The following is an 11,288-nucleotide window of genomic DNA, read 5'->3' as shown; positions in this document are numbered from 1 at the left end:
ACTAATTTAGGGTCTTGGTTATTGTTGGCAGGTTGGCCAGGGATTGTCTCTTTAATCTACAACTTTATGTTGGAGTCCTGTCTTGAAAAAAATTGAAATGTGAACTCTTTCTGAAGGTCAAGGATAGCCTACAGTATCTGTGCATTAGGGTGATTCTTGATTACAGAAAGGAACTACAGGGCTCCTAAGGAGAATTATTTATAAGTGAATCAGGAGCCTGTCCCAACAAATCAGACCCAGAAACAAGGCCTTCAATTGAGAAACAAGAATAGCTGTCGCAGGTACAGCGCATGGCTGAAACTCAGAAGGAAGCAGCTACGCATGTGTGAAATTAAGAGAACACAAAGATGCCAGACCAGGCAGCTTTGCCATCAGCACTTCACTTGCTCCTAACACAAAGAGATGTTGCATTATTTCCTTCTCTCTTTGAGGGAATAATCTGAGTACCTAGCATCTCAAATATGTTCCTGGTAAAACATCCTCTGTGCAACCAGGATCAAGATGACTGTCCTGTGAACTGGTGTAACCACTTTAGAAACTGGCAATATATACCCAAACTGAATAAAAATAAACATTATGTTCCATCAATCAATCAATATTTATATAAGTATCTGCAGAGATGTATATTACATACTTCCTACATAAGCAGCAATTCTATTCTCAGGTATATATCCAAGAGAAATGAGTGTGTATGTACAAAACAGGGCAAGTACAAGAAAGCTCAGAGAAGCTTTATTTTTAAACTGGAAATGATGTGAATATCTACTACCACACTAATGGGTAAATAAGTTGTGATATAGCTATACTGTACAATATTATTCAGCAGTAAAAAAACAAAATCATATTATTCTGCACAATAGTATTGATGCATCTCACAGGAATGATATTGAATGAAAGAAGCTAGTAGAAAAGAGAATCTTCTATATGTTCCCTATACATGAAATTCAGGAATACAGTTGAGCTTATAACTCAGTGACAGAGCACTTGCTTAGCGTATGCACAGGCCTGCTTTGATCCCCAGCATGGCGGAGGGCATATCTTAGTGATCAGCATTACTACACTGATTATTATTGGTGGGTTGAATGGGAGGATCCCAGAGAGGATTTAGGGTGTTAAAAACATTTCGCATCTTGATCTTGGTTGTGGTTTTATTTAAACATACATACATACCTCTATTGATACATCCCTTTAGATCTAGATTGATAGATATGTAGGTATATATGTATATGTGTGTATACACATATATTTACTAATATGAATACTTGTGATATATGTAATTTACTGTATATAAAAATTTTAAAAATTAAAAACCAGCTGAAGACAATGGGAAATTCCCCACACCTAGGGAGTCTGCTCTTACAAGCCAATTATAAATGTTATACCCCAATAAGTGGCAAAGGAATGCCTGGGATTATTCAGAGATACCTACAAACCTGGGTGACTCTTCAAGATGCTCTTCTTGGAGGAGAACTGTAAGGAAAGACTAGTTTTCTAACTAATCGAGCAGCTGGGGGTCTAGGGTATCAAATGTTGATCTATGTGAAGTGATCTCATTTGTAATGACTAGTCAACTACAGAATCTGTTTAGATTAACTAAGAATTACAACCATGTTGGATCATATCTAATTCAGTTATGAAGCTAGCTCAGCACATTACTGATTTGTAGAAAGAATTCCTAAGATGATTCATCAACCAACTGTTATCATAAAATTGAACAACTGGTTAAGAAAAATAGCTTGGCTGGTTTGTGCTTTCTAACTTACGGTTTTCTAAAAATTCCCCTTACTGTTGAATACTCCATTTTTCACCTTGATTTTTCTCTTTATATGCACTTCATGTTGCTGTAGTGTCTGACAATGTATTCAAAGAAATCAGATTCAAAGCCAATGAACTTAATCAAAAAGATATTATAAGTCTTTCATGGCTGGTTTTTGACATAATGTTTCTGCATCTTCCAGTAAGCTATGTCTGTGCTTAGATCTGCCATGGATATAATTTTTCTTTATATGTATAGAAAAACAGAGGAAGTGATCTAACAGCAATAACAATAACAGTGTTAGCAGCAAATCGGTCTTTTAAAGAGGAAAGGGTTACTTTGGAGTATCTTGTTTTTAGTTGGGTGAAGCCCAGCTTCTATCCCTAAATATTTCTTAGTTCCAATCCTGAATTTACCATATATTTATTAGTTGTGTGATTGTGGGCAAGTTGCTTAGCTTCTCTCAGCTTGAATTTTTTAATCTATAAAATGGGAGAAAATACATCCCTCCAAGTTTTGGTGTGTTGGAAATGTCTTAATACTCTGAAAATGTCTGAAAGGCAAAAAATATGTGTGTTTTCTTAACCTGTCCCAGTTAAAAGACCCTCCTGACTCCTTTTTATGTAATGGTAACATCCAGCTCTTCCCCAATGTATTCATGATAATGCTGATTTTAGATGCAGAATCAGTTGAACAGCAAACATGTTGAACTTTTGAATGTGGTTCCAGTCAATTGGTAGAGCTGGATTCCTTGCAATTTGTGTGTCTGGCAGAATGGATGAAATTTCTAAAATATGTTTGTTTCAGACCTTATTACTTAATAAGTTAACTGAAAAATGAAGGTATGAATGTCAGGAGATTTGTTTATAAACAAAAGGAGTAGGTTTTTGTAAACAAAATACTTGAAACAAAAATGAAAATCATCAGTCATATCAAAAGCTTTGTGAAATCAGAAGTTTTGAAGGGATGGTCATTGACCTGTGGTTGTTCATTCACAAATAAAAATCAAATCAAAGGGTATTTATGATATGCTGGAGCTACACCTTTGTATTGGAAGGCAAGGTGAAAGTAAGAAACATTTTTAGGGTTAGGGAACAGCCTGTACACAAAATCAAGGACTGGTTATAATGACCTCATTCACTGTATTTTATAGGATTCTTCAATAAATAAACCAAAAAGATTGACTGAGGACTATGTATAAAGTACCCAGTAATATTCCATAAAAGGAAGCCAATACCATTTTAGGAGCCCCTTGGTAGCAGAGGTTTAGACTTCAGTCTCTTGCTGTTCCTCTCCTATAGACAGAGGCCACATTCTTTCCTGGCTGATAGAATAGTAGCAATGGCCTAAAAGGGAAATGTAAGACGATTTATACAAATTATGTGGACTTCTCAAAATGCCAGGAGCTAAATCCTCTTAGAACAGTTAAATCATCTCATGGGAAAGTTGTTGCCTACTTTGTTACTGTAGGAATACTAAACTCTTGTCAGAGGAATAAGAAAAGTCCCCCAAGGCTGCAAATGAGGGGATGATCTGCAAATGAACCGGCCTGTTAAAGCCCTGGGAACACTAAATGGTCCTGTAAGCCACACAGCCAGCAGGTACTCAGGAAGCACTGGAAGAATTGAATTTAATTGAACTCTCTCTCAGGTGAAGAGGCTGATAAAGTAAGAGTAATAATTTTTAGCTCAAGGCCCACTGGCTGTTCTCACTGGGTGGTGCAGAATTACCCTGAGCCTTCCCTGGGGTCCGCCATTTTTCTAACCTCATGTCAGCAACTTCCTCTCTTTCCCCAGGCTTGATCCGGTCTCCTTCCTTCCCATTATATTTTTTCTTCCTGGTCCCATCACAGAAATGGATACCCTTTCCTATCTCTTCATAGAAAAAATGATTACTGATCTCAACAGATTTCCAAAGGATGACATTTTTATTAAAAGTCTTCTCTTGCCCACTGTTTTTCTGTTCTCCTGAACAACCCAGCACAGGCACATTTTCCTCTGTCCAGGCTTATGTCTTGACCTCCTAGGGCCAACTCTCAAAGGACTGCCCACCTTCCTCCTTCATGTTCAGATGCAATGTGTTCACAGCTTTTATTGGTGCCAATTATTTTCATTTGAATTGTACTTTTACTAATCACTTTGCATTTGAAGAAAATTTAACAGCGAGTGACTTTAAAATATTTGTGATTCTGCCCCATTTCTACAGTAATGAGATTGTGTGTGTGTTCTCCTGCAGAGAAAAATATCTCCATTAAGGAAGAAATCCTGTTAATTCTCCTTCTGCACAGCAATTGGCCCTAGGAGTCATAAACCTAAGAGTTCACAAGTGATCAGCAGCATGACTCAGATGAATGCCAAATCCTTCTGGGCTGAACATTCAGTTACCGGAAACTGGTAGTAACAATTCCATTCTGACTTCTCAGTTTTGGCATAGACTCAAGTGATTTGATATCCTTGATTATAATTCTTTTTCTTTTCCTTCCTTCCTTCCCCACTTTCTCCTTTCCTTTTCCTTTCCTTTATTCCTTCCTTTCTTTTTTCATTTTCTTCCCCTTTTGCCATTGGAATATTGATAGAACATGATGTTGGGAATGGTCCTCTGTGACGCATGCCCACTCTGGAGAGGCCAGATGTCCTTCCACCAGGGGATCTTGGGCATACACTGATCTGAGCTAATAAAATGGCCTTTCTGTCAGGAGCAAAAGGCAACCAATATGTCATAGACTGTCTCTTTAGCATGTAAACAGTGAGTTACTGATTTTCCACAGTGAATCATGGAATTATGTAACCTACATTTATCACCCCTCCACAAACCATTGCAATTGTGCTTTGTGAAATTCATGGCTTCATGAGAATATTTATGCAGTGGGACACAAGTAAGAGTTCTATACAACTAGTGGGGGGTGGTACTTACAAATACTTGGACAGGAATATAGCCTGAGAAATGCTGGGAACAGAAGAGTCTAAGGGGAGATAAAGTTACTTCCATGGGAAAACTAAAATGTTTAGGACAGGAACATCAGGAAGCAAGATTTTTTAAAAACCCATCATGATACAAATAGGCTGAACAGGGGATTTTTTGGGGCGCATGTGTAGTTATTATAACTATAATAGTTAATATTGTGTAATAATAGTGTACATTATTATAGTAGTAATAACAATGTATTATATAATATGTATTATGTATAATATAAAATATGTTGTTATATATTTTATATATAATAGAATAGTATATTATACTATCAGTATACTAATAGTATGCTAGTATATTATACTATTACTACTATCTTAAAAGATCCATAACTCTCCAGGCATGGTGGTGCATGCCTGTAATCCCATGACCTGGGAGGCTGAGGTAGGAGGATCACAAGTTCACAGCCAGCCTCAGCAACTTATGGAGACCCTAAGCAACTTAGTGAGACCCTGTCTCAAAAAATGAAAAAAAAAAAACATCAGGGATGTGGCTTAGTGGTTAAGTGCCCCTGAGTTCAATCATGGGAACCAAAAATAAAATGATTCAGAACTTTAAAATGATGCAAGAATTAATGTATGTAATTAAGTTAACTTAAAATGTCAGTGATTAATTGTACCTGTGGTTAATTTAAATGTAGCTTTTTACATGAGCAAAAAGAAAAAGAAAGAATAACCAAAAATGAATCAAAATAGGTAAACTAAGAATTATTCTTATAATGACACACCCACTTGTCTTCTTTTCTGTCTGAACAATATGGTCCAAACTATTACGTGAGATTTAAATGGTAGATCAGGTCACAACAGGGTGTCCACATGGGGTAGTGACAGCTTGTGTACACTTTGGAAACTGTGAAGTTAGAAGAAGTTAGAATGAATGGTACCAGAATTAGAGACATAGCCATAAAGTCATGGCTTTCAAAGTAGATTTTGTGTGTGTGCGTGTGTGTGTGTGCGTGTATATGTGTGTGTGTGAGAAGAGGGGGATGGGGAATTTTGAAAAGGGGGCACTGCCATTCTTGGTCTCTGAATACCATTCTCCACTAAAAGGAAACAGGGCTTTTTGGAGAAATGGTGACTTTCAGATCTAGGTCAACATCTCTCTCTCTCTTTTTTTTAAATTTCTTTCTTGAAGTAAAGAAATAGTCAAAGAATGTGGGGACATGTCAAAAGAACAGAAACAATTGAATTGATTCTTATATACTAAATTTGGAGCTATCTGAGCATCAGAATAAATAATGGTTATAACGGATTATAACCTATTGAAAAAAACAATGAGTGTAAGCTAAAATAAGTAAACAAATGAATGAACACATGGAAATGTGGAGGAGGAATGGGGTATTTACATAGTCTCGAACTCACTCCCAATACTTATTGATTACAGGGAATAAAGAGAAATAACTTCATAGTGGAGAACCATAGCAGATCCACCTTAACAAGTGATCAAAATTGGCATTATTAGTAACGGAACAATTTGCAATTGTGAGTCATCTAATAGAATGTAATGAGACATGGCATCATTTCTGGGATGTGTAGAGGTATAATCTGAATTTAATTAGACAAAATGGCACATTGAAGGATGTTCAACAAAATAACTGACTTGACATCTAATGCATCTAATACAAAGTCAAGAAAGGTGAGGAAAGTCTGAGGAACTGTTCCAATTGAAAGGTACTAAAGAGACAAGACAACTAAATACAAGACTTGATTCTGAATCGGATCCTTTTGCTTTAAAGGACATTGGGACAAATGACAAAACTTGACTCAGGTGTGAGGATTAGAGGACAGGGAAGCATTGATGTTAACTTCCTGGTTTTGGTGGTGGATTGTGGCTATGAAGGAGAATGGCTTTGTTCACAGAAAGTACACAATAAAATATTGGGGAGTGATAGAACCGCGTGTCAGTCACTTACTCTCAAGTAATTCAGGACAACATTTTTTGGCACTGACATGCAACTTCTCTCTGAGACCATTTAAAACATGTGAAATAAAATCAAATAGAATGTTGTATGCAAGAGTCACACAAAGAGGAGTCTTTTTTTCTTTTAGCTTTTTGAGGAGAGTTCCAAGGATAAGCAGGAAAGCTTAAATTTGGTCTACACAGATATTATAGATGAAGTACCTTAATTTAAAGATCGAGTGTGTTCATCAGATTTTCATTGCTGTGGCCAAAATACCTGATAAGAACAATTTGGAGGAGGTAAAGTTTATTTTGTGCTCGCAGTTACAGAAGTTCAGTATGAGGTGGGTATGAGGTGAGGCAGAACGTTATGGTGAAATGTGTGGCAGAGAAAAACTACTTACCTCATGGCAGCCAGGAAGAAGAGAGAGAGGGGTGGTGTCCAGGGGAGAACCAGGGACAAGGTATAGTTCCCAAGGACACATGCCCAGTAACCTACTTCCTCCAGTCACACCCGACCTGCCTACAGTTTCCACCCAGTAGTCCTTTCAAATTATTAATCCACCATTTTTTGACCTTGAGTATTCCTGCATGGTCTGCACAGGAGCTTTTAAGGGACATTCCGGATCCAAACCAGAACATTGGCAACGGAGCTCTCTAGTGAGAACAGACTGCTTAGGATCTGACTTCACAAAATTTCTCAAGTTTTCATCTTTTTATCTCATTCCATTTCACATCAGTGACAAGGGGACAATATCTCTTTTCTTGATTTCTCAATCTGTGAGATGTCTTTGACAAGATCAGACTCTGATTGGCCATTAGTATTAAAACAACTTTTCAAACTGAATCCCAACCCCTTTAAGAAAAAAAAAAAAAACTACATATAAATTGTGTAAAATTGGTTAGCCCTCAAGTAAATAGATTTCTGCTTGTAAGAAACAAATACAAACAATTTGGCAAATAATGAACACAATGCTAGAGGCACTAGAGTGTCCTGGATAAGACGGTGTCTAAGCGGGGTGTGGCAGTGCATGCCTGCAATCCCAGCAGCTAGGGAGGCTGAGGCAAGAAGATGGCAAATTCAAGGACAGCCTCAGCAATTTAGTGAGACCTTCAACTACTTAGCAAGACCCTGTCTCAATTTTAAAAATAAAAAAAACTGGGGATAGAGCTCAGTGGTAAAACACCCCTGGGTTCTATCTCCAGTTTCAAAAAATACAAAGGGATCCAGAGTACAGTAGGCAACTCCCAGGGACAAACCTGGCTCTGTCACTTCCCTATGTGCCCTGAGACAAGTCACTCACTCTTGCCATATCTTAGTATTCTCACTTGTAAAAAGGTTTAAGACAAAATGTTCTCATAAGTTTGTGAATGTCAAACACTTAGAATAGTAACAGGGAGGAGGGTAGATAGTAATTCCTCAATAAATATTAACTAATGGTATTATCTATTAACATTCTAAATATTCACACCTCATGAGTTGGCTATGCCCTTCCTAACCTTCACCTCAGAAAAACAGAGGAACACCCAAGCATAAGGATGTCCTTTGCAGTTATGTTTGTAAAAGAGGAAAATGTAACCACTGAAATGTCCATAAATCAAAGTTGGTGTAAATGTAACAACATACTTCTATGATTTTTTTTATACTGGAATTAATAATCATCATGTCATAAATGTGAAGTCAAAAGCAATTAGATGTACATACCATGATAGAATTTATGTGGAAAATATACTAAATCATATTTTATATACTTTTATGACTCTACATAAACACATCTACTACTTAGAAAAATACCTTGAAGCACAAGTCAACACCTGATGATAGTTTGATACCTTGGGGAGAAAGGAACTAGATTAGAGATATAATCAAAAGGAGTTTAGGTTTACCTGTAATCCTGATTTTCTACAAGGCAAATGTTTGTATATCATCTACATACTTCAAAATTGGTAGTACAATCATACTTCCATACTGAAGCTATAAAAATTCTAAGCAACCAATTCTTGATAAAAAGAAGAGAAGAAAGCACTTCAATTCAAAATATTTAGTTCAAGAGGAATTTCAACATATTTTACTCTGGGAGATAATAAATATGATTTTCTCCAGATGATTGCCAGCTCTGTGTTTTATAGAGATTAAGAGTGGAAAGTTGTCTTCTTTTCCTAATTCTGCCAACAGATGACGCCGGAGCCCAGATGGGAGAGGATACCAGTCTGGGGATGGCAAATGTGCAGTGAATCATCCATGAGTTGCAGTTGCTGGGTGACAATTTCTTTTCTTTCTTTTTAAAATTTCACTGGTACATTATAGTTATTCAGGATAGTGGGGTTCATTCAACGATTTCTTCCTTTGCTCTTTTTGTTGTTGCTGCTGCTGCTGTCACTGGACTAATAAAAGTTTTGTCTGGGGTTGGGGAGGGAGGTGGGTCGTTTGAATGACACTTGAAAGCACGTAGTGGCTTTCCCTCCCCTCTGCTCCCCAGCACTCTCAGTACACACTTCAGAATTGGAGCAATGCTGCTGTCATGAAAGAGTGGAGCTCAGACCTTCTTTTCTTCATAGGGCGCACCCAATATCTGGCCTTTTGCAGGTTCCGCAACAAAAGCCCAAGTTTATTCCTTCTAGGAACAGGAGATGCAGGCCCTTGAGGGTAAAATGGAGCTGAGCAGTCAAGAATGGCCTCCAATACCCGCTGGGGAGATAGATTCTTTTTAGGATGTTGAACCTCTCACTTTTCTCGATTGGGAGATAAGAATGATAATAGCACCAATAAATGTAACCCATGCCACACTGACATAAAACAACTGCTAGATACAAAAACCATTTAGAGCTGGGTACAGTGGTGGTGCATGTCTAACCCCAGCAACTGGGGAGGTCGAGGCAGGAAGACCCACAAGGTTGAGGCCAGTCTTAGCAGCTAAGAGAGGTCCCAAGCAACTTAGTGAGACCCTGTCTCAAAATAAAAAAAATAAATAAATAAATAAATAAAAAGTACCGGAGAAGTAGATAGTGATAAAGTGCCTCTGGGTTTAGTCACCAGTACCACACCCCCTTTAAAAAAATACCTCCATATTACTCACTGGGCTAATGGACCATGAATAGGTTTCCTTTGGAAAAAAATTAAACTAGTAACATTTTTAGTAGTTACCTGACCTCAGAATTTGTGCCAAATGCAATGGTGATAACAATTTCATATGCTGCTTGTGTTTTTATTTATAAGAGTCAAAATCCAATCTCTACCTGTTTTTGAAGACAGACGGAAGTAACATAGAACAATTGATAATATATCCACAACAGAATTTAGCATTAAACTCTGATATACCGTTAAAAAAATACAATACTGTTTCCATGTAATCAAATGCCAATAAGACTGATCTTAAGATTAAGGTGTGAGCAAAAATCACATACAGCTGGCACGCCAGAGTTCCTTGATGGGCTCCAGTGGAAAACAGGATGGAAGAAGCCAGAAGCCAGGGGCTTCAATGTGAAGCAGGCATAATCCATTCACAGGAGTTCTCAGAGAAGCTGAACTTGAAGGACAATGGCCACTCTCCTGAGTAGGACTGGAACCTATGCTGTCTAGGTACTTCTTGCCCTGCCCCTCCCTGTCCCTAAGGAATTATTCTAGACTACTGGGAATTTTCTCCTGGAAAATGAGCTACTGGTTTGAGTTTGGAAGTTGGGTCTCATCAGCTAAGGGTTACCAACAGCTCATTTTATTTCTTTCAATCTAGAATTCTGCATGCACCATGGGCAACTGATCTGTAATTTCAGGCAAATGAACTGCTTCCAGAGAGAATCTGATGTGCTTGGCATGTACGTATAAAATGTGGAGAACTTGATCTCCACCTGAGTCTAGTAATTGCCTGACCTCAGCATCAACACAGATTTGCATCCAATGTGACTTTTATTACATCAGAGTGATCTGCAGTTTTAGTAACTTAATTCAGCAGCCCTGATGTAGGTGCCAGTTGTAAGTGTGTCCTGGGAGCTCTGTAAAGCACAAAAGCATTCAGGCCCTCCATGCCTGCCTCATATCACCCCCAACAAATGAGAACCTAGCCTATTTATTTTAATGATCATTTCTAAGGAAGGATTTCCTTTAGCCCTCCCCCTGAGTTTACTAATGCAAAATCCACACTGTCAGAAAATTTCTGGTGTGTAATGAGACGAATACCTCATCCCTGTGAATTTGAGTAAGAATGGGGCAAAGGAGTGGGGAAGGTCAAAGAAAGGTCTGTTTCCAGGATGTGCACCATGCTGATCTGGCAGATGCTGTTATACTGGTTTAAAATGAATGTTACTGGGCCTTTTCCAGAAAATTCCTTAATCCTAATTTGCCTGAGGGTTCTACTGTGAATCATTAATGACCAAAATGAACAGCATTCCTACCAGGCTGTCAAGAGGGTGGGATTTGTCTCCAGGAGTCTCCTTTGATGCAGTCTCTTCAAGCAAGTGACCTACAGATGTGGAACTGGTAGGTGGCAGAGGGATGTAAGTGGTGGGAACCTGACAGTTTAGGGAATAATGCTATAAACTGGGCGCTCTCTGCTGACCCCCACATGCTTCCTTTTCTAAGACGCAATTTACCTGCCGTCCTGCCTGGTTTAAGTGAACAGGACATATTACATTCCACAGCGAACTACCTGTTATCTGCAAGAGAAAT

This window comes from Sciurus carolinensis, chromosome 7, assembly GCF_902686445.1.
Source record: "Sciurus carolinensis chromosome 7, mSciCar1.2, whole genome shotgun sequence".
In the NCBI taxonomy this organism is placed as follows: Eukaryota; Metazoa; Chordata; class Mammalia; order Rodentia; family Sciuridae; genus Sciurus; species Sciurus carolinensis.
The sequence above is the reverse complement of the archived record's forward strand: the minus strand, read 5'-3'. Positions refer to the sequence as shown.